Genomic DNA, 25,612 nt, shown 5'->3' on the forward strand with positions numbered 1-25,612 from the left:
AGACACAGAGGCACACAGAGACACAGAGGCACAGAGGCACAGAGAAACAGAGGCACAGAGGCACAGAGACACAGAGACGCAGAGTCAGAAGAGGAACACAGAGACACAGAGGCACAAAGACAGAGGCAGAGTCAGAAGGGGAACACAGAGACACAGAGACACAGAGGCACAGAGGCACAGAGACACAGAGGCACAGAGACACAGAGGCACACAGAGACACAGAGGCACAGAGACACAGAGGCACACAGAGACACAGAGACAATAAGGCACAGAGGCACAGAGGCACACAGAGACACAGAGGCACAGAGACACAGAGGCACACAGAGACACAGAGGCACAGAGGCACAGAGGCACAGAGACACAGAGGCACAGAGACGCAGAGACGCAGAGACGCAGAGACGCAGAGGCACAGAGGCACAGAGGCACACAGAGACACAGAGGCACAGAGACACAGAGGCACACAGAGACACAGAGGCACAGAGGCAAAGAGGCACAGAGGCACACAGAGACACAGAGGCACAGAGACACAGAGGCACAGAGACACAGAGGCACAGAGACACAGAGGCACACAGAGACACAGAGGCACAGAGGCACAGAGGCACAGAGGCACAGAGACAGAGGCAGAGGCAGAAGGGGAACACAGAGGCACAGAGACACAGACACACAGAGGCACAGAGACAGAGTCAGAGTCAGAAGGGGAACACAGAGGCACAGAGGCACAGAGACAGAGGCACAGAGGCACAGAGACACAGAGGCACAGAGACAGAGGCACAGAGGCACAGAGACAGAGGCACAGAGACACAGAGACACAGAGGCACAGAGGCACAGAGACACAGAGGCACAGAGGCACAGAAGCACAGAGGCACAGAGGCACAGAGGCACAGAGGCACAGAGGCACAGAGACACAGAGGCACAGAGACACAGAGGCACAGAGGCACAGAGACACAGAGACACAGGGGTACAGGGGCACAGAGGCACAGAGGCACAGAGACACAGAGGCACAGAGACACAGAGACACAGAGACACAGAGACACAGAGACACAGAGACACAGAGGCACAGAGGCACAGAGGCACAGAGGCACAGAGGCACAGAGACACAGAGGCACAGAGACACAGAGACGCAGAGTCAGAAGGGGAACACAGAGGCACAGAGGCACAGAGACACAGAGGCACAGAGACACAGAGGCACACAGAGACACAGAGGCACAGAGACACAGAGGCACAGAGGCACAGAGACACAGAGGCACAGTGACACAGAGACACAGAGACACAGAGGCACAGAGGCACAGAGACAGAGAGACACAGAGGCACAGAGGCACAGAGGCACACAGAGACACAGAGGCACAGAGGCACAGAGACACAGAGGCACAGAGGCACAGAGACACAGAGACGCAGAGTCAGAAGAGGAACACAGAGACACAGAGGCACAGAGACAGAGGCAGAGTCAGAAGGGGAACACAGAGACACAGAGACACAGAGGCACAGAGGCACAGAGACACAGAGGCACAGAGACACAGAGGCACACAGAGGCACACAGAGACACAGAGGCACAGAGGCACACAGAGGCACACAGAGACACAGAGGCACAGAGACACAGAGGCACACAGAGACACAGAGACACAGAGGCACACAGAGGCACACAGAGGCACACAGAGACACAGAGGCACAGAGGCACAGAGGCACAGAGGCACAGAGGCACAGAGGCACACAGACACACAGACACAGAGACACAGAGGCACAGAGACACAGAGACAGAGAGACACAGAGACACAGAGACACAGAGTCACAGACACAGAGACAGAGGCACAGAAGCACAGAGACACAGAGACACAGAGGCACAGAGGCACAGAGGCACAGAGGCACAGAGACACAGAGACACAGAGACACAGAGACACAGAGACACAGAGTCACAGAGACAGAGGCACAGAGACACAGAGACACAGAGGCACAGAGGCACAGAGGCACAGAGACACAGAGACACAGAGACACAGAGACACAGAGACACAGTGACACAGAGACACAGAGGCACAGAGGCACAGAGACACAGAGGCACAGAGACACAGAGGCACAGAGACACAGAGACGCAGAGTCAGAAGGGGAACACAGAGGCACAGAGGCACAGAGACACAGAGGCACAGAGACACAGAGGCACACAGAGACACAGAGGCACAGAGACACAGAGGCACACAGAGACACAGAGACACAGAGGCACAGAGGCACAGAGGCACAGAGGCACACAGAGACACAGAGGCACAGAGACACAGAGGCACACAGAGACACAGAGGCACAGAGACACAGAGGCACACAGAGACACAGAGACACAGAGGCACACAGAGACACAGAGGCACAGAGACACAGAGGCACACAGAGACACAGAGGCACAGAGGCACAGAGACACAGAGGCACAGAGACACAGAGACAGAGTCAGAAGGGGAACACAGAGACACAGAGACACAGAGGCACAGAGACACAGAGGCACAGAGACACAGAGGCACAGAGACACAGAGGCACAGAGACACAGAGAAACAGAGGCACAGAGGCACAGAGGCACAGAGGCCCAGAGGCACAGAGGCGCAGAGACGCAGAGACGCAGAGACGCAGAGACGCAGAGACGCAGAGACGCAGAGACGCAGAGGCACAGAGGCACAGAGGCACACAGAGACACAGAGGCACAGAGACACAGAGGCACACAGAGGCACACAGAGACACAGAGGCACAGAGACACAGAGGCACAGAGACACAGAGGCACAGAGACAGAGGCAGAGGCAGAAGGGGAACACAGAGGCACAGAGACACAGACACACAGAGGCACAGAGACAGAGTCAGAGTCAGAAGGGGAACACAGAGGCACACAGGCACAGAGACAGAGGCACAGAGGCACACAGAGACACAGAGGCACAGAGGCACAGAGGCACAGAGGCACAGAGACAGAGGCAGAGGCAGAAGGGGAACACAGAGGCACAGAGACACAGACACACAGAGGCACAGAGACAGAGTCAGAGTCAGAAGGGGAACACAGAGGCACACAGGCACAGAGACAGAGGCACAGAGGCACAGAGACAGAGGCACAGAGGCACAGAGACACAGAGGCACAGAGACACAGAGACACAGAGTCACAGTCACAGAGACAGAGGCACATAGACACAGAGACACAGAGGCACAGAGACACAGAGACACAGAGACACAGAGGCACAGAGGCACAGAGGCACAGAGACACAGAGACACAGAGGCACAGAGGCACAGAGGCACAGAGACACAGAGGCACAGAGACACAGAGGCACAGAGGCACAGAGACAGAGAGACACAGAGACAGAGAGACACAGAGACACAGTGACACAGAGACAAAAAGACACAGAGACACAGAGGCACACAGAGACACAGAGGCACAGAGGCACAGAGAAACAGAGGCACAGAGGCACAGAGACACAGAGACGCAGAGTCAGAAGAGGAACACAGAGACACAGAGGCACAAAGACAGAGGCAGAGTCAGAAGGGGAACACAGAGACACAGAGACACAGAGGCACAGAGGCACAGAGACACAGAGGCACAGAGACACAGAGGCACACAGAGACACAGAGGCACAGAGACACAGAGGCACACAGAGACACAGAGACAATAAGGCACAGAGGCACAGAGGCACACAGAGACACAGAGGCACAGAGACACAGAGGCACACAGAGACACAGAGGCACAGAGGCACAGAGGCACAGAGACACAGAGGCACAGAGACGCAGAGACGCAGAGACGCAGAGACGCAGAGGCACAGAGGCACAGAGGCACACAGAGACACAGAGGCACAGAGACACAGAGGCACACAGAGACACAGAGGCACAGAGGCAAAGAGGCACAGAGGCACACAGAGACACAGAGGCACAGAGACACAGAGGCACAGAGACACAGAGGCACAGAGACACAGAGGCACACAGAGACACAGAGGCACAGAGGCACAGAGGCACAGAGGCACAGAGACAGAGGCAGAGGCAGAAGGGGAACACAGAGGCACAGAGACACAGACACACAGAGGCACAGAGACAGAGTCAGAGTCAGAAGGGGAACACAGAGGCACAGAGGCACAGAGACAGAGGCACAGAGGCACAGAGACACAGAGGCACAGAGACAGAGGCACAGAGGCACAGAGACAGAGGCACAGAGACACAGAGACACAGAGGCACAGAGGCACAGAGACACAGAGGCACAGAGGCACAGAAGCACAGAGGCACAGAGGCACAGAGGCACAGAGGCACAGAGGCACAGAGACACAGAGGCACAGAGACACAGAGGCACAGAGGCACAGAGACACAGAGACACAGGGGTACAGGGGCACAGAGGCACAGAGGCACAGAGACACAGAGGCACAGAGACACAGAGACACAGAGACACAGAGACACAGAGACACAGAGACACAGAGGCACAGAGGCACAGAGGCACAGAGGCACAGAGGCACAGAGACACAGAGGCACAGAGGCACAGAGGCACAGAGACACAGAGGCACAGAGGCACAGAGGCACAGAGACACAGAGGCACAGAGACACAGAGACACAGAGTCACAGACTCAGAGGCACAGACACAGAGACAGAGGCACAGAGACACAGAGACACAGAGACACAAAGACACAGAGACACAGAGACACAGAGGCACAGAGTCACAGACACAGAGGCACAGACACAGAGACAGAGGCACAGAGATACAGAGACACAGAGGCACAGAGGCACAGAGGCACAGAGACACAGAGACACAGAGACACAGAGGCACAGAGGCACAGAGGCACAGAGACACAGAGGCACAGAGGAAGGAAGGCACAGAGGCACAGAGGCACAGAGGCACAGAGGCACAGAGGCACAGAGGCACAGAGACACAGAGGCACAGAGGCACAGGACACAGAGGCACAGAGGCACAGAGGCACAGAGACACAGAGACACAGAGGCACAGAGACATAGAGGCACAGAGGCACAGAGACAGAGAGACACAGAGTCACAGACACAGAGACAGAGGCACAGAGACACAGAGACACAGAGACACAGAGGCACAGAGGCACAGAGGCACAGAGACACAGAGACACAGAGACACAGAGTCACAGTCACAGAGACAGAGGCACATAGACACAGAGACACAGAGGCACAGAGGCACAGAGACACAGAGACACAGAGACACAGAGGCACAGAGGCACAGAGACACAGAGACACAGAGGCACAGAGGCACAGAGGCACAGAGACACAGAGGCACAGAGACACAGAGACACAGAGGCACAGAGGCACAGAGACAGAGAGACAGAGAGACAGAGAGACAGAGAGACACAGAGACACAGAGACACAGAGACACAGAGACACAGAGACACAGAGGCACAGAGGCACACAGAGACACAGAGGCACAGAGGCACAGAGACACAGAGGCACAGAGGCACAGAGACACAGAGGCACAGAGGCAGAGAGGCACAGAGACACAGAGACGCAGAGTCAGAAGAGGAACACAGAGACACAGAGGCACAGAGACAGAGGCAGAGTCAGAAGGGGAACACAGAGACACAGAGACACAGAGGCACAGAGGCACAGAGACACAGAGGCACAGAGACACAGAGGCACACAGAGACACAGAGGCACAGAGACACAGAGGCACACAGAGACACAGAGACACAGAGGCACAGAGGCACAGAGGCACACAGAGACACAGAGGCACAGAGACACAGAGGCACACAGAGGCACACAGAGGCACAGAGGCACAGAGGCACAGAGACACAGAGGCACAGAGACACAGAGACACAGAGGCACAGAGACACACAGACACAGAGACACAGAGGCACAGAGGCACAGAGACAGAGAGACAGAGAGACACAGAGACACAGAGGCACAGAGACACAGAGACACAGAGACACAGAGACACAGAGACACAGAGGCACAGAGGCACAGAGGCACAGAGGCACAGAGACACAGAGGCACAGAGGCACAGAGACACAGAGGCACAGAGACACAGAGACGCAGAGTCAGAAGGGGAACACAGAGGCACAGAGGCACAGAGACACAGAGGCACAGAGACACAGAGGCACACAGAGACACAGAGGCACAGAGACACAGAGGCACACAGAGGCACAGAGGCACAGAGGCACAGAGGCACACAGAGACACAGAGGCACAGAGACACAGAGGCACACAGAGACACAGATGCACAGAGGCACAGAGACACAGAGGCACAGAGACACAGAGACAGAGTCAGAAGGGGAACACAGAGACACAGAGGCACAGAGACACAGAGGCACAGAGACACAGAGAAACAGAGGCACAGAGGCACAGAGGCACAGAGGCACAGAGGCGCAGAGGGACACAGAGGCACAGAGACACAGAGGCACAGAGACACAGAGGCACAGAGACACAGAGGCACACAGAGACACAGAGGCACAGAGGCACAGAGGCACAGAGACAGAGGCAGAGGCAGAAGAGGAACACAGAGGCACAGAGACACAGACACACAGAGGCACAGAGACAGAGTCAGAGTCAGAAGGGGAACACAGAGGAACAGAGGCACAGAGACAGAGGCACAGAGGCACAGAAACAGAGGCACAGAGGCACAGAGACACAGAGGCACAGAGACACAGAGACACAGAGTCACAGTCACAGAGACAGAGGCACATAGACACAGAGACACAGAGACACAGAGGCACAGAGGCACAGAGACACAGAGACACAGAGGCACAGAGGCACAGAGACACAGAGACACAGAGACACAGAGGCACAGAGGCACAGAGGCACAGAGGCACAGAGACACAGAGGCACAGAGACACAGAGACACAGAGACAGAGAGACACAGAGACACAGAGACACAGAGACACAGAGACACAGAGACACAGAGACACAGAGACACAGAGACACAGAGACACAGAGGCACACAGAGACACAGAGGCACAGAGACACAGAGGCACAGAGGCACAGAGACACAGAGACGCAGAGTCAGAAGAGGAACACAGAGACACAGAGGCACAGAGACAGAGGCAGAGTCAGAAGGGGAACACAGAGACACAGAGACACAGAGGCACAGAGGCACAGAGACACAGAGGCACAGAGACACAGAGGCACACAGAGACACAGAGGCACAGAGACACAGAGGCACACAGAGACACAGAGACACAGAGGCACAGAGGCACACAGAGACACAGAGGCACAGAGACACAGAGTCACACAGAGTCACACAGAGACACAGAGGCACAGAGGCACAGAGGCACAGAGGCACAGAGGCACAGAGACACAGAGGCACAGAGGCACAGAGGCACAGAGGCACAGAGGCACAGAGGCGCAGAGACGCAGAGACGCAGAGACGCAGAGGCGCAGAGGCACAGAGGCACACAGAGACACAGAGGAACAGAGACACAGAGGCACACAGAGACACAGAGGCACAGAGGCACAGAGGCACACAGAGACACAGAGGCACACAGAGACACAGAGGCACAGAGACACAGAGGCACAGAGACACAGAGGCACAGAGACACAGAGGCACAGAGACACAGAGGCACACAGAGACACAGAGGCACAGAGGCACAGAGGCACAGAGGCACAGAGGCACAGAGGCACAGAGACAGAGGCAGAGGCAGAAGGGGAACACAGAGGCACAGAGACACAGACACACAGAGGCACAGAGACAGAGTCAGAGTCAGAAGGGGAACACAAAGGCACAGAGGCACAGAGACAGAGGCACAGAGGCACAGAGACACAGAGGCACAGAGATAGAGGCACAGAGGCACAGAGACAGAGGCACAGAGACACAGAGACACAGAGGCACAGAGGCACAGAGACACAGAGGCACAGAGGCACAGAGGCACAGAGGCACAGAGGCACAGAGGCACAGAGACAAAGAGACACAGGGGTACAGGGGCACAGAGGCACAGAGGCACAGAGACACAGAGGCACAGAGACACAGAGACACAGAGACACAGAGGCACAGAGGCACAGAGGCACCGAGACACAGAGGCACAGAGGCACAGAGGCACAGAGGCATAGAGACACAGAGGCACAGAGGCACAGAGGCACAGAGGCACAGAGGCACAGAGACACAGAGGCACAGAGACACAGAGACACAGAGACACAGAGACACAGAGTCACAGACACAGAGGCACAGACACAGAGACAGAGGCACAGAGGCACAGAGACACAGAGACACAAAGACACAGAGACACAGAGACACAGAGGCACAGAGTCACAGACACAGAGGCACAGACACAGAGACAGAGGCACAGAGACACAGAGACACAGAGGCACAGAGGCACAGAGGCACAGAGACACAGAGACACAGAGACACAGAGACACAGAGACACAGAGTCACAGAGACAGAGGCACAGAGACACAGAGGCACAGAGGCACAGAGACACAGAGGCACAGAGGCACAGAGGCACAGAGGCACAGAGACGCAGAGTCAGAAGGGGAACACAGAGGCACAGAGGCACAGAGACACAGAGGCACAGAGACACAGAGGCACACAGAGACACAGAGGCACAGAGACACAGAGGCACACAGAGACACAGAGGCACAGAGACACAGAGGCACAGAGACACAGAGAAACAGAGGCACAGAGGCACAGAGGCACAGAGGCGCAGAGGCACAGAGGCGCAGAGGCACAGAGACGCAGAGACGCAGAGACGCAGAGGCACAAAGGCACAGAGGCACACAGAGACACAGAGGCACAGAGACACAGAGGCACACAGAGGCACAGAGGCACAGAGGCACAGAGGCACAGAGGCACACAGAGACACAGAGACACAGAGGCACAGAGACACAGAGGCACACAGAGACACAGAGGCACACAGAGGCACAGAGGCACAGAGGCACAGAGGCACAGAGGCACACAGAGACACAGAGACACAGAGACACAGAGACACAGAGGCACAGAGACACAGAGGCACAGAGACACAGAGGCACAGAGACACAGAGGCACACAGAGACACAGAGGCACAGAGGCACAGAGGCACAGAGGCACAGAGACAGAGGCAGAGTCAGAAGGGGAACACAGAGGCACAGAGGCACAGAGACAGAGGCACAGAGGCACAGAGACAGAGGCACAGAGGCACAGAGACACAGAGGCACAGAGACAGAGGCACAGAGGCACAGAGACAGAGGCACAGAGACACAGAGACACAGAGGCACAGAGGCACAGAGGCACAGAGACACAGAGGCACAGAGGCACAGAGACACAGAGGCACAGAGGCACAGAGGCACAGAGACACAGAGGCACAGAGGCACAGGACACAGAGGCACAGAGGCACAGAGGCACAGAGACACAGAGGCACAGAGACATAGAGGCACAGAGGCACAGAGACAGAGAGACACAGAGTCACAGACACAGAGACAGAGACACAGAGACACAGAGACACAGAGGCACAGAGGCAAAGAGGCACAGAGGCACAGAGACACAGAGACACAGAGACACAGAGACACAGAGTCACAGTCACAGAGACAGAGGCACATAGACACAGAGACACAGAGGCACAGAGGCACAGAGACACAGAGACACAGAGGCACAGAGGCACAGAGGCACAGAGACACAGAGACACAGAGACACAGAGGCACAGAGGCACAGAGGCACAGAGACACAGAGGCACAGAGACACAGAGACACAGAGACACAGAGACACAGAGACATAGAGACACAGAGGCACACAGAGACACAGAGGCACAGAGGCACAGAGACACAGAGGCACAGAGACACAGAGACGCAGAGTCAGAAGAGGAACACAGAGACACAGAGGCACAGAGACAGAGGCAGAGTCAGAAGGGGAACACAGAGACACAGAGGCACAGAGGCACAGAGACACAGAGGCACAGAGACACAGAGGCACAGAGACACAGAGGCACACAGAGACACAGAGACACAGAGGCACAGAGGCACAGAGGCACAGAGGCACACAGAGACACAGAGGCACAGAGACACAGATGCACACAGAGACACAGAGGCACAGAGACACAGAGACACAGAGACACAGAGGCACAGAGGCACAGAGGCACAGAGGCACAGAGGCACAGAGGCACAGAGGCACAGAGACGCAGAGACGCAGAGACGCAGAGGCGCAGAGGCACAGAGGCACACAGAGACACAGAGGCACAGAGACACACAGAGACACAGAGGCACAGAGGCACAGAGGCGCAGAGACGCAGAGACGCAGAGGCGCAGAGGCACAGAGGCACACAGAGACACAGAGACACACAGAGACACAGAGGCACAGAGGCACAGAGGCACAGAGGCACAGAGGCACACAGAGACACAGAGGCACAGAGACACAGAGGCACAGAGACACAGAGGCACAGAGACACAGAGGCACACAGAGACACAGAGGCACAGAGGCACAGAGGCACAGAGGCACAGAGACAGAGGCAGAGGCAGAAGGGGAACACAGAGGCACAGAGACACAGACACACAGAGGCACAGAGACAGAGTCAGAGTCAGAAGGGGAACACAGAGGCACAGAGGCACAGAGGCACAGAGACAGAGGCACAGAGGCACAGAGACACAGAGGCACAGAGACAGAGGCACAGAGGCACAGAGACAGAGGCACAGAGACACAGAGACACAGAGGCACAGAGGCACAGAGACACAGAGGCACAGAGGCACAGAGGCACAGAGGCACAGAGGCACAGAGACACAGAGGCACAGAGACACAGTGGCACAGAGGCACAGAGACACAGAGACACAGAGGTACAGGGGCACAGAGGCACAGAGGCACAGAGGCACAGAGACACAGAGGCACAGACACACAGAGACACAGAGACACAGAGACACAGAGGCACAGAGCCACAGAGGCACAGAGGCTCAGAGACACAGAGGCACAGAGGCACAGAGGCACAGAGACACAGAGGCACAGAGACACAGAGGCACAGAGACACAGAGTCACAGACACAGAGGCACAGACACAGAGACAGAGGCACAGAGACACAGAGGCACAGAGGCACAGAGACACAAAGACATAGAGACAAAGAGGCACAGAGTCACAGACAAAGAGGCACAGACACAGAGACAGAGGCACAGAGACACAGAGACACAGAGGCACAGAGTCACAGAGGCACAGAGACACAAATACACAGAGGCACAGAGGCGCAGAGGCACAGAGGCGCAGAGGCACAGAGACGCAGAGACGCAGAGATGCAGAGGCACAGAGGCACAGAGGCACAGAGACACAGAGACACAGAGACACAGAGGCACAGAGGCACAGAGACACAGAGGCACAGAGGCACAGAGGCACAGAGGCACAGAGACACAGAGGCACAGAGGCACAGAGGCACAGAGGCACAGAGGCACAGAGGCACAGGACACAGAGGCACAGAGGCACAGAGACACAGAGACACAGAGGCACAGAGACATAGAGGCACAGAGGCACAGAGACAGAGAGACACAGAGTCACAGACACAGAGACAGAGGCACAGAGACACAGAGACACAGAGACACAGAGGCACAGAGGCACAGAGACACAGAGACACAGAGACACAGAGTCACAGTCACAGAGACAGAGGCACATAGACACAGAGACACAGAGGCACAGAGGCACAGAGACACAGAGACACAGAGGCACAGAAACAGAGACACAGAGACACAGAGACACAGAGGCACAGAGGCACAGAGGCACAGAGACACAGAGGCACAGAGACACAGAGACACAGAGGCACAGAGGCACAGAGACAGAGAGACAGAGAGACAGAGAGACACAGAGACACAGAGACACAGAGACACAGAGACACAGAGTCACAGAGGCACACAGAGACACAGAGGCACAGAGGCACAGAGACACAGAGGCACAGAGACACAGAGGCACAGAGGCACAGAGACACAGAGACGCAGAGTCAGAAGAGGAACACAGAGACACAGAGGCACAGAGACAGAGGCAGAGTCAGAAGGGGAACACAGAGAGACAGAGACACAGAGGCACAGAGGCAGAGACACAGAGGCACAGAGACACAGAGGCACACAGAGACACAGAGGCACAGAGACACAGAGGCACACAGAGACACAGAGACACAGAGGCACAGAGGCACAGAGGCACACAGAGACACAGAGGCACAGAGACACAGAGGCACACAGAGACACAGAGACACAGAGGCACAGAGGCACAGAGACACAGAGGCACAGAGACACAGAGACACAGAGGCACAGAGACACACAGACACACAGACACAGAGACACAGAGGCACAGAGGCACAGAGACAGAGAGACACAGAGGCACAGAGGCACAGAGGCACAGAGACACAGAGACACAGAGACACAGAGACACAGAGACACAGAGGCACAGAGGCACAGAGGCACAGAGACACAGAGGCACAGAGACACAGAGACGCAGAGTCAAAAGGGGAACACAGAGGCACAGAGGCACAGAGACACAGAGGCACAGAGACACAGAGGCACACAGAGACACAGAGGCACAGAGACACAGAGGCACACAGAGGCACAGAGGCACAGAGGCACAGAGGCACACAGAGACACAGAGGCACAGAGACACAGAGGCACACAGAGACACAGAGGCACAGAGACACAGAGGCACACAGAGACACAGATGCACAGAGGCACAGAGACACAGAGGCACAGAGACACAGAGGCACAGAGGCACAGAGGCACAGAGACGCAGAGAAACAGAGGCACAGAGGCACACAGAGACACAGAGGCACAGAGGCACAGAGGCACAGAGACAGAGGCAGAGGCAGAAGGGGAACACAGAGGCACAGAGACACAGACACACAGAGGCACAGAGACAGAGTCAGAGTCAGAAGGGGAACACAGAGGAACAGAGGCACAGAGACAGAGGCACAGAGGCACAGAAACAGAGGCACAGAGGCACAGAGACACAGAGGCACAGAGACACAGAGACACAGAGTCACAGTCACAGAGACAGAGGCACATAGACAGAGAGACACAGAGACACAGAGGCACAGAGGCACAGAGACACAGAGACACAGAGGCACAGAGGCACAGAGACACAGAGACACAGAGACACAGAGGCACAGAGGCACAGAGGCACAGAGACACAGAGGCACAGAGACACAGAGACACAGAGACACAGAGACAGAGAGACACAGAGACAGAGAGACACAGAGACACAGAGACACAGAGACACAGAGACACAGAGACACAGAGACACAGAGACACAGAGACACAGAGACACAGAGGCACACAGGGACACAGAGGCACAGAGACACAGAGGCACAGAGGCACAGAGACACAGAGACACAGAGACAGAGACACAGAGACACAGAGACACAGAGGCACAGAGGCACAGAGACACAGAGACACAGAGACACAGAGACACAGAGAGACACAGAGACACAGAGGCACAGAGGCACAGAGGCACAGAGGCACAGAGGCACAGAGACACAGAGACACAGAGACACAGAGGCACAGAGGCACAGAGACACAGAGGCACAGAGGCACAGAGGCACAGAGACACAGAGACACAGAGACACAGAGGCACAGAGACACAGAGGCACAGAGGCACAGAGGCACAGAGGCACAGAGGCACAGAGACACAGAGACACAGAGACAGAGGCACAGACACAGAGACAGAGGCACAGAGACACAGAGACACAGAGGCACAGAGGCACAGAGACACAAAGACACAGAGACACAGAGGCACAGAGTCACAGACACAGAGGCACAGACACAGAGACAGAGGCACAGAGACACAGAGACACAGAGGCACAGAGTCACAGAGGCACAGAGACACAGAGGCACAGAGACACAGAGGCACAGAGACACGGAGACACGGAGACACAGAGGCACAGAGTCACAGACACAGAGGCACAGACACAGAGACAGAGGCACAGAGACACAGAGACACAGAGACACAGAGGCACAGAGTCACAGAGGCACAGAGACACAGAGGCACAGAGACACAGAGGCACAGAGACACGGAGACACGGAGACACAGAGACACAGAGACACAGAGACACAGAGACACAGAGACACAGAGACACAGAGGCACAGAGGCACAGAGGCACAGAGACACAGACACAGAGACACAGAGACACAGAGACACAGAGACACAGAGGCACACAGAGACACAGAGGCACAGAGGCACAGAGGCACAGAGGCACAGAGGCACAGAGACACAGAGGCACAGAGGCACAGAGACACAGAGGCACAGAGGCACAGAGGCACAGAGGCACAGAGACACAGAGACACAGAGACAGAGGCACAGAGGCACAGAGGCACACAGAGACACAGAGGCACAGAGACACAGAGACACAGAGGCACAGAGGCACAGAGGCAGAGACAGAGACAGAGACAGAGACAGAGACAGAGACACAGAGACACAGAGACACAGAGACAAAGAGACACAGAGGCACACAGAGGCACACAGAGGCACACAGAGGCACAGAGGCACACAGAGGCACAGAGGCACAGAGACACAGAGGCACAGAGGCACAGAGACACAGAGGCACAGAGGCACAGAGACACAGAGACACAGAGACAGAGACACAGAGACACAGAGACACAGAGACACAGAGGCACAGAGGCACAGAGACACAGAGGCACAGAGGCACAGAGGCACAGAGACACAGAGACACAGAGACAGAGACACAGAGACACAGAGGCACAGAGGCACAGAGGCACAGAGACAGAGACACAGAGACACAGAGAGACACAGAGAGACACAGAGAGACACAGAGAGACACAGAGAGACAGAGGCACAGAGGCACAGAGGCACAGAGACACAGAGACACAGAGACACAGAGACACAGAGGCACAGACACAGAGACAGAGGCACAGAGACACAGAGACACAGAGACACAGAGGCACAGAGTCACAGAGGCACAGAGACACAGAGGCACAGAGACACAGAGGCACAGAGACACGGAGACACGGAGACACAGAGACACAGAGACACAGAGACACAGAGACACAGAGACACAGAGGCACAGAGGCACAGAGGCACAGAGACACAGACACAGAGACACAGAGACACAGAGACACAGAGACACAGAGGCACACAGAGGCACAGAGGCACAGAGGCACAGAGGCACAGAGGCACAGAGGCACAGAGACACAGAGGCACAGAGGCACAGAGACACAGAGGCACAGAGGCACAGAGGCACAGAGGCACAGAGACACAGAGACACAGAGACACAGAGACAGAGGCACAGAGGCACACAGAGACACAGAGGCACAGAGACACAGAGACACAGAGGCACAGAGGCACAGAGGCAGAGACAGAGACAGAGACAGAGACAGAGACACAGAGACACAGAGACACAGAGACAAAGAGACACAGAGGCACACAGAGGCACACAGAGGCACACAGAGGCACACAGAGGCACACAGAGGCACAGAGGCACAGAGACACAGAGGCACAGAGGCACAGAGACACAGAGGCACAGAGGCACAGAGACACAGAGACACAGAGACACAGAGGCACAGAGGCACAGAGACACAGAGGCACAGAGGCACAGAGGCACAGAGACACAGAGACACAGAGACACAGAGACAGAGACACAGAGACACAGAGGCACAGAGGCACAGAGGCACAGAGACAGAGACACAGAGACACAGAGACACAGAGAGACACAGAGAGACACAGAGAGACACAGAGAGACACAGAGAGACAGAGGCACAGAGGCACAGAGGCACAGAGACACAGAGACACAGAGACACAGAGACACAGAGACACAGAGGCACAGAGGCACAGAGGCACAGAGGCACAGAGGCACAGAGGCACAGAGGCACAGAGACACAGAGACACAGAGACACAGAGACACAGAGGCACAGAGACTACATCAAGAGCCGCAGATTACACATTACCATCCCGGGCAACGCCGGGTCTCTCAGCTAGTATATATATATATATAGTTATCATATCCCCTCTTAGACGCCTCTTTTCTAATGTAAATAAATCTAATTTAGCTAGCCTCTCCTCATAAGTTAGATTGTCCATCCCCTTTATTCATTTGGTGGCTCTTCTCTGCACTCTCTCTAGTTACATAATGTCTTTTCTAAGGAGTGGTGCCCAAAATTGTCCTCCATACTCATGTCGTAGTGGAGCGGGGACCCATGGGGATTAATGGTCATTCAGTAACCTGGAGCCTCCTATTCTAGAGCCGCCGGTTCTAGGTCTTGTTGAATTTAAGAAGAGAGGTGAAACGGGAAGAACGACTTTCGTGACGGGTTCTGCTTCCGAGGTGGGCATTTCGAGGCGCGCTGCTTCTTCTGTAGGCTGTTGGGGGGGATCGGGCGCTTTCACCTTGCCAGATGGGACTCTCGGGTTGGGCAAAGCCTGTGGTGGCGACGGGGACTCAGTGCGCGTTGGGTTCCTGGGGCTCATTACCACGAAACGGCCTTTGCCTGGGCAGCGCCCCGGCTCATTGCATCTTGCGGGCCATGGTTTGGGTAAACCGGTGACCTTTATCCAAGGTTGGCACTTATCAGGTTACGTTATTTATTTTAATAACAGACGTTGTACCTCCAGGCGTTTGTTTGTGTTTCTTTATTATGGGTATTATTATAGGGGCATGTATACGCATGGGGATATGTCCCTGCGTCTTAATCCCACACTACAGCACCCCCGGCTAGTTCTGTTCTGACCGCTCAACACACACACACACACACACACACACACACACACACACACACACACACACACACACACACACACACACACACACACACACACACACACACACACACACACACACACACACACACGTACACACACGCGCATACACATATACACACATACACACACACATGCACATACATACACACACACATGCATACACATACACACACACACACACACACACACATGCATACTTGTACACATACACACACACATATGCATACACTGTACACATATACACACATACACACACATGCATACACATACACACATGCACACACACATATGCATACACTGTACACATATACACACATACACACACATGCATACACATATACACATATACACATGCACATATACACACATACACACACAAATATGCATACACATATATACACATATGCATACACATACACACACATACACGCGCGCACATACACATACACACACATACACACACCTCACCCAGTGCACTTTCTTTAGGGCTTCATTTTATATCTGCCGAAGCTGGGTCATTTTCGTCCGAAGCGTCCAGAACGGTCACTTTGTCAAGTAAAACTTTACCTCCGTACACTGCCCCACACACTGCTCTGTCAGTACTGGCCCCCTCCACACACACCTCAGTATTGTAGCACAACACCCCCTGCCATTGCAGGACTGCTGCCCACCCCCCATACACACACGGCAGTGTCACTGCACCTCACCCTTTCACACACCAGTGTGCCCATTAGCTCTGTCCCTCAAAAACTCCCCCCCCCCCTCCTCCAGCACAAATAAAGCCAAATCTTTAATGTAGAAGAAGCCTTCCAGTCGGGTATGCCCCAACCCCCCGGGGAAGGCGCAGGAATTCACTCGGCGTACTGCATGTGAAAGCGGAATTTGAATGCAGCCGTCTCTGCCTCTACCACGAATTACCATAAATGTAATTATACTCGAGACGGTGCTCCGAGCGCCGGGAACGTCCCAAGTACGCGTCCCAAGAGGGTTCGAGCCAAGAGCGGCGGGGCAGAAGGGCATGGTCGGGAAAACGTGATGGAAACTGTGTGCAATCTGGGCACATGTTGTGTTGCTTGTTTTTTTTTAACCCTGAGGAAGGTCCTTATGGGGCGATCTCCTCGGAGACCCCTTACGCTATTAAATTGATGTTGGAATGAGGTCGGAGGGCTTCTATCTATGGGAGAGCTGTGGTCCACCGGCTGGCCTGCAGAATCTGGGCCGATCCCCAAACGTTTGTCACGGTCGCACCGTAGGAAGAAATGTGTCGTGATAAGGGCATGTATCGTGATAAATATCTGCGGAGCGGGAAACGTGGCAGAAACCCCAATTTAAACACACGATAACGACAGAAGTGACCTGCAGCTTTAGTGTCAAAGCTTTCTGTTCTCATAAGAAATGTTAAAATAATAGCGCGGAAGATACTTGGTTTTAACATTTATTACTTATTTTAATGTGTTTCCAAGTGAGATGTACTCTTCCTTCCCTCTATCCCGGGATATCAGACATGGGGGTAAAGAAAGACTTTAGGGGGATTGGTTCATAGTTCCATAGCTATATAGTTATATAGTTCCATAGTTACCATTATATAGTTCCATAGTTACAGTTATATAGTTCCATAGTGACAGTTATATAGTTCCATAGTTACCATTATATAGTTCCATAGTTACAGTTATATAGTTCCATAGTTACAGTTATATAGTTCCATAGTTACCATTATATAGTTCCATAGTTACTGTTATATAGTTCCATAGTTACAGTTATATAGTTCCATAGTTACCATTATATAGTTCCATAGTTACATTTATATAGTTCCATAGTTACAGTTATATAGTTCCATAGTTACAATTATATAGTTCCATAGTTACAGTTATATAGTACCATAGTTACCATTATATCGTTCCATAGTTACAGTTATATAGTTCCATAGTTACCATTATATAGTTCCATAGTTACAGTTATATAGTTCCATAGTTACCGTTATATAGTTTTATAGTTCCATAGTTACCGTTATATAGTTTTATAGTTCCATAGTTACAGTTATATAGTTATATAGTTCCATAGTTACCATTATATAGGATAGCTTGATGCCGTGGGTATGTATCAAGGGGAGAGGTATGACGCGCGTCTAGCATCAGCGCGGTGACCCCTCTGCTTGCATCAGCAGAGGGGTCAGCGCGCTAATGCTAGTCGCGCGTCATACCTCTCCCCTTGATACATACCCACGGCATCAAGCTATCCCATTCGCTGGGAGTAGCAGCCAATCAGGTCATACTTCGGCGATTTTCGCGCCAAAACGGGAAGCGCGATGACGTAGGGGGGCGGGCCAAGCTCTTTAAAACAGTGGGGATGAATGGCGCGAATTAGCTCTATGACTAAGGACTATACCAGTCCGAAACGCGTCAGAGTGTGTGTCCCCTGTACCATGTTGTACTAATAAATATATATTTTTAACCCACACCTTGCTGGTCCGCTACTCTACTTGGCTGTGCACCGCAGGAATCCTTGGATTTCAACTTCTACTTGAACATTGAGCGTGCTGCACGCTGCAAAGGAACCAGCCTTCTGTGAGTATTATATTTCTCCTTCACATGGAGACTTGATGACCAGGAACAGTGCTGCAGCACAGGGGTTCAGGTATGGCGGAGTCCTACACATCAATGATATGTTAGCCCTTTATTCACTGTGACACATGGACTATTGCCATTACATTCAGTGTCTTTGCTGCACTCAAATAGCACTGGGTCAAATACTCTATCTATTGGCTAATACAGTTTCCTATTACCTTGATAAGTGGATCAAAATCAGTTATTGATTAACAGTTCAGAATTGGATTGAGCACTGTTGTTTGGATTCATACCCCAAACCACCGATTACCATTATATAGTTCCATAGTTCGTTATATAGTTCCATAGTTACCGTTATATAGTTATATAGTTCCATAGTTCCATAGTTACAGTTATATAGTTATATAGTTCCATCGGGTTACAGTTATATATATTTCCATAGTTATATAGTTCCAGTTATATAGTTCCATAGTTCCAGTTATATAGTTACATAGTAGAATGAGGTTGAAAAAGACTTACAGTATGTCCATCAAGTGCACCCTATGCTAAATGTAGGCGACAGATACATTATCCTATATGTGTAATGAGAGTACGGGGACCCAGAGGAAGGCAAACACACAGCCCCAGTGACACATTATCCAATGCTATCTCATAAGGGGAACATATTCCTTCCTGACCCCAGTAATGGCCGTCAGCTTTCTCCCTGGGTCACCGTCCTTCCCACGTTACTTATTAGGTATATCCCTGTATATCTTTCCTGTCTAACAAGGTGTCCAACCTTTCCTTACACATATCTCCTGTATCTGCCCTCACAGTCTCCATGGGGAATGAATCCCGCACTGTAACTGCCCTTACTGTAAAGATCCCTTTCCTTACACATATCCCCTGTATCTGCCCTCACAGTCTCCATGGGGAATGAATCCCGCGCTGTAACTGCCCTTACTGTAAAGATCCCTTTCCTTACACATATCTCCTGTATCTGCCCTCACAGTCTCCATGGGGAATGAATCCCGCACTGTAACTGCCCTTACTGTAAAGATCCCTTTCCTTACACATATCTCCTGTATCTGCCCTCACAGTCTCCATGGGGAATGAGTCCCGCACTGTAACTGCCCTTACTGTAAAGATCTCTTTCCTTACATACATCTCCTGTATCTGCCCTCACCGTCTCCATGGGGAATGAATCCCGCACTGTAACTGCCCTTACAGTAAAGAACCCTTTCCTTACACATATCCCCTGCATCTGCCCTCACAGTCTCCATGGGGAATGAATCCCGCACTGTAACTGCCCTTACTGTAAAGATCCATTTCCTTACACATATCTCCTGTATCTGCCCTCACAGTCTCCATGGGGAATGAATCCCGCACTGTAACTGCCCTTACTGTAAAGATCCCTTTCCTTACACACATCTCCTGCATCTGCCCTCACAGTCTCCATGGGGAATGAATCCCGCGCTGTAACTGCCCTTACTGTAAAGATCCCTTTCCTTACACATATCTCCTGTATCTGCCCTCACAGTCTCCATGGGGAATGAATCCCGCACTGTAACTGCCCTTACTGTAAAGATCCCTTTCCTTACACATATCTCCTGTATCTGCCCTCACCGTCTCCATGGGGAATGAATCCCGCACTGTAACTGCCCTTACTGTAAAGAACCCTTTCCTTACACATATCCCCTGCATCTGCCCTCACAGTCTCCACGGGGAATAAATCCCGCACTGTAACTGCCCTTACTGTAAAGATCCCTTTCCTTACACATATCTCCTGTATCTGCCCTCAAAGTCTCCATGGGGAATGAATCCCGCACTGCAACTGCCCTTACTGTAAAGATCCCTTCCCTTACACATATCTCCTGTATCTGCCCTCACAGTCTCCATGGGGAATGAATCCCACATTTTAACTGCCCTTACTGTAAAGATCCCTTTCCTTACACATATCTCCTGTATCTGCCCTCACAGTCTCCATGGGGAAGGAATCCCGCACCGTAACTGCCCTTACTGTAAAGAACCCTTTCCTTTGTTGCTGGTGAAATCTCCTTTCCTCCAACCTTAAGGGATGGCCCCGAGTCCTTTGTACTGCCCGTGGGATGAATACCTCTTTTGAAAGCTCCTTGTACTGTCCCCGAATATATTTTTATATAGTTATTATATCCCCTCTTAGACGCCTCTTTTCTAAAGCAAACCAATCTAACACTACATACTCCAAACAGGCTGTTTTGGGCCGTTTCAGAGTATTTAGAATGTATCTGTTGTGTTTGCGATTCAGCCCTGGACTTCCCTTGCTTTTCAACCATGCGACAAAAAAATAAATAAAACCCGGTGGAATTGCATTAAGGTACCGCTCCTTTAAATAAAACATGGCTTCTCCTTTTATACCGCTAGGTGGCAGGAAGACACCACGGATTATCCCCAGGCTGGGATTCCACCTGGAAGGACGTGTCCGACAGTCCGGGGTGAGCTCCGTGGAGAAGAGATGTCAGAATGTCGATTCCGGGTTGGGGGGGGGGGGGAGGGAGGGGGGCGGAGAGGGGCGGAGGGGCGGAGGCGGGGGCGTTTGACTTGCAGGTAAAATTTGGAAAATAAGCGTTCCATCTAAGGGTTTCCTTACCCCCTCCCCCCCCCCATGTCTGATATCCCGGGACAGAGGGAAGGAAGGGGGTATCTCACTTGGAAACACATTCAAATGAGTAATAAATGTTAAAACCGAGTATCTTCCGCAGTATTATTAACATTTCTTATGAGAACAAAAAGCTTTGACGCTAAAGCTGCAGGTCACGTCTGTCGTTAGTGTGTGTTTACATTGGGGTTTCTGCCACGCTTCCTGTTCCAAATATATCACAATTGCAACAAGCCCTAAAGTTAGTTGTTGCTTTCCCTCTGAGGAAGGCAGGTCACACGACTGGGAGCCTGAGATTGGGGCCTTTCCATGTGCTCTTCCCTCCGGGGGAGAGTGAGTGTGGCCCATACCTCTGCCTCCGCTAGGGAGGTGGGGAAGAGCTAGGATGGCTGTGGGTGCCCTTGGCCTGTAGTGGCGGTCCAGGGACCATCTTCAGTGATAGCTGATCTAAAGAGACTGTATCCGGCAGAAGACTGCTGAGTAACTGTTACTGCAGAGTGTAGTAATAAACCGTTCCTGTTTGCAATACACCTCCTGCCTGGTGCGTGACCTTACTGGGGGGAGAGGTAATAAGTTCTACCGTGGGAGATCACCTTCAGTCCCCGGAGCCTACTGCAGATGGAGGCGCTGCACTGCTAAGGAGATATGTGGGGTATGAAGCCCAGAAGCCTGGTCCTGTGTCCCCACTACCACCGGCGGATGGCTCAGCCCCCCCGTTACCAGCAGGTATATGCGCCACACTCCCTGTAATGTATGTGCAGGTGAGTGCAAGCCTTATTGTGCCCAGTATGGATTCTGTATGGGTCCTGTCACCCGGACACACACAGAATGAGGCTCATGCATAGGTGAGAGACCCTGAGGCCCCTCGTGGCCGGACCCAACGCCACCGGCAACGCTTCCACCAACCCCTTAACCCCCTCCCGTGTTTCATCGCACCCGCCCCCTCACTATGTAACCAGGCCGCCACGGGAGACCACGCCGACCCGGGAGACCAGGCCGACACGGGAGACCAGGCCGTCACGGGAGACCACGCCGACCCGGGAGACCAGGCCGACACGGGAGACCAGGCCGACACGGGAGACCAGGCCGAAACGGGAGACCAGGCCGTCACGGGAGACCAGGCCGTCACGGGAGACCAGGCCGAAACGGGAGACCAGGCCGTCACGGGAGACCAGGCCGACACGGGAGACCAGGCCGACACGGGAGACCAGGCCGACACGGGAGACCAGGCCGACACGGGAGACCAGGCCGACACGGGAGACCAGGCCGACACGGGAGACAAGGCCGACACGGGAGACCAGGCCGACACGGGAGACCAGGACGACACGGGAGACCAGGCTGCCACGGGAGACCAGGCCGTCACGGGAGACCAGGCCGACCCGGGAGACCAGGCCGTCACGGGAGGCCACGCCGACCCGGGAGGCCACGCCGACCAGGGAGACCAGGCCGACACGGGAGACCAGGCCGCCACGGGAGACCACGCCGACACGGGAGACCACGCCGTCACGGGAGACCAGGCCATCACGGGAGGCCACGCCGTCACGGGAGACCACGCCGACACGGGAGACCACGCTGACACGGGAGACCAGGCCGTCACGGGAGACCAGGCCGACCCGGGAGACCAGGCCGACACGGGAGACCAGGCCGACACGGGAGACCAGGCCGCCACGGGAGATCACGCCGACACGGGAGACCACGCCTTCACGGGAGACCAGGCCATCACGGGAGGCCACGCCGTCACGGGAGACCACGCCGACACGGGAGACCACGCTGACACGGGAGACCAAGCCGTCACGGGAGACCAGGCCGACCCGGGAGACCAGGCCGTCACGGGAGACCAGGCCGACACGGGAGACCAGGCCGACACGGGAGACCAGGCCGACACGGGAGACCACGCCGTCACGGGAGACCACGCCGACACGGGAGACCAGGCCGTCACGGGAGACCACGCTGCCACGGGAGACCACGCTTCCACTTAGCTGCACTCCCAGAGCTGTAACTCCATCCCTTAGCTGCACTCCCAGGGCTGTAACTCCTTCCCTTAGCTGCACTCCCAGAGCTGTAACTCCTTCCCTTAGCTGCACTCCCAGAGCTGTATCTCCTTCCCTTAGCTGCACTCCCAGAGCTGTAACTCCTTCCCTTAGCTGCACTCCCAGAGCTGTAACTCCTTCCCTTAGCTGCACTCCCAGAGCTGTAACTCCTTCCCTTAGCTGCACTCCCAGAGCTGTAACTCCTTCCCTTAGCTGCACTCCCAGAGCTGTATCTCCTTCCCTTAGCTGCACTCTCAGGGCTGTAACTCCTTCCCTTAGCTGCACTCCCACAGCTGTAACTCCTTCCCTTAGCTGCACTCCCACAGCTGTAACTCCTTCCCTTAGCTGCACTCCCAGAGCTGTATCTCCTTCCCTTAGCTGCACTCCCATGGCTGTAACTCATTCCCTTAGCTGCACTCCCAGAGCTGTAACTCCTTCCCTTAGCTGCACTCCCAGAGCTGTAACTCCTTCCCTTAGCTGCACTCCCAGAGCTGTAACTCCTTCCCTTAGCTGCACTCCCAGACCTGTAACTCCTTCCCTTAGCTGCACTCCCAGGGCTGTAACTCCTTCCCTTAGCTGCACTCCCAGAGCTGTAACTCCTCCCCTTAGCTGCACTCCCAGAGCTGTAACTCCTTCCCTTAGCTGCACTCTCAGGGCTGTAACTCCTTCCCTTAGCTGCACTCCCACAGCTGTAACTCCTTCCCTTAGCTGCACTCCCACAGCTGTATCTCCTTCCCTTAGCTGCACTCTCAGGGCTGTAACTCCTTCCCTTAGCTGCACTCCCACAGCTGTAACTCCTTCCCTTAGCTGCACTCCCACAGCTGTAACTCCTTCCCTTAGCTGCACTCCCAGAGCTGTAACTCCTTCCCTTAGCTGCACTCCCAGAGCTGTATCTCCTTCCCTTAGCTGCACTCCCATGGCTGTAACTCATTCCCTTAGCTGCACTCCCAGAGCTGTAACTCCTTCCCTTAGCTGCACTCCCAGAGCTGTAACTCCTTCCCTTAGCTGCACTCCCAGAGCTGTAACTCCTTCCCTTAGCTGCACTCCCAGACCTGTAACTCCTTCCCTTAGCTGCACTCCCAGGGCTGTAACTCCTTCCCTTAGCTGCACTCCCAGAGCTGTAACTCCTTCCCTTAGCTGCACTCCCAGAGCTGTAACTCCTTCCCTTAGCTGCACTCCCAGAGCTGTAACTCCTTCCCTTAGCTGCACTCCCAGAGCTGTAACTCCTTCCCTTAGCTGCACTCCCAGAGCTGTAACTCCTTCCCTTAGCTGCACTCCCAGAGCTGTAACTCCTTCCCTTAGCTGCACTCCCAGAGCTGTAACTCCTTCCCTTAGCTGCACTCCCAGACCTGTAACTCCTTCCCTTAGCTGCACTCCCAGAGCTGTAACTCCTCCCCTTAGCTGCACTCCCAGAGCTGTAACTCCTTCCCTTAGCTGCACTCCCAGACCTGTAACTCCTTCCCTTAGCTGCACTCCCAGACCTGTATCTCCTTCCCTTAGCTGCACTCCCAGAGCTGTAACTCCTTCCCTTAGCTGCACTCCCAGACCTGTATCTCCTTCCCTTAGCTGTACTCTCAGAGCTGTAACTCCTTCCCTTAGCTGCACTCCCAGACCTGTAACTCCTTCCCTTAGCTGCACTCCCAGACCTGTATCTCCTTCCCTTAGCTGCACTCCCAGAGCTGTAACTCCTTCCCTTAGCCGCACTCCCAGAGCTGTAACTCCTTCCCTTAGCTGCAATCCCAGACCTGTAACTCCTTCCCTTAGCTGCACTCCCAGAGCTGTATCTCCTTCCCTTAGCTGCACTCCCAGAGCTGTAACACCTTCCTTTAGCTGCACTC

Source organism: Ascaphus truei, unplaced genomic scaffold (assembly GCF_040206685.1).
Source record: "Ascaphus truei isolate aAscTru1 unplaced genomic scaffold, aAscTru1.hap1 HAP1_SCAFFOLD_723, whole genome shotgun sequence".
Lineage (NCBI taxonomy): Eukaryota > Metazoa > Chordata > Amphibia > Anura > Ascaphidae > Ascaphus > Ascaphus truei.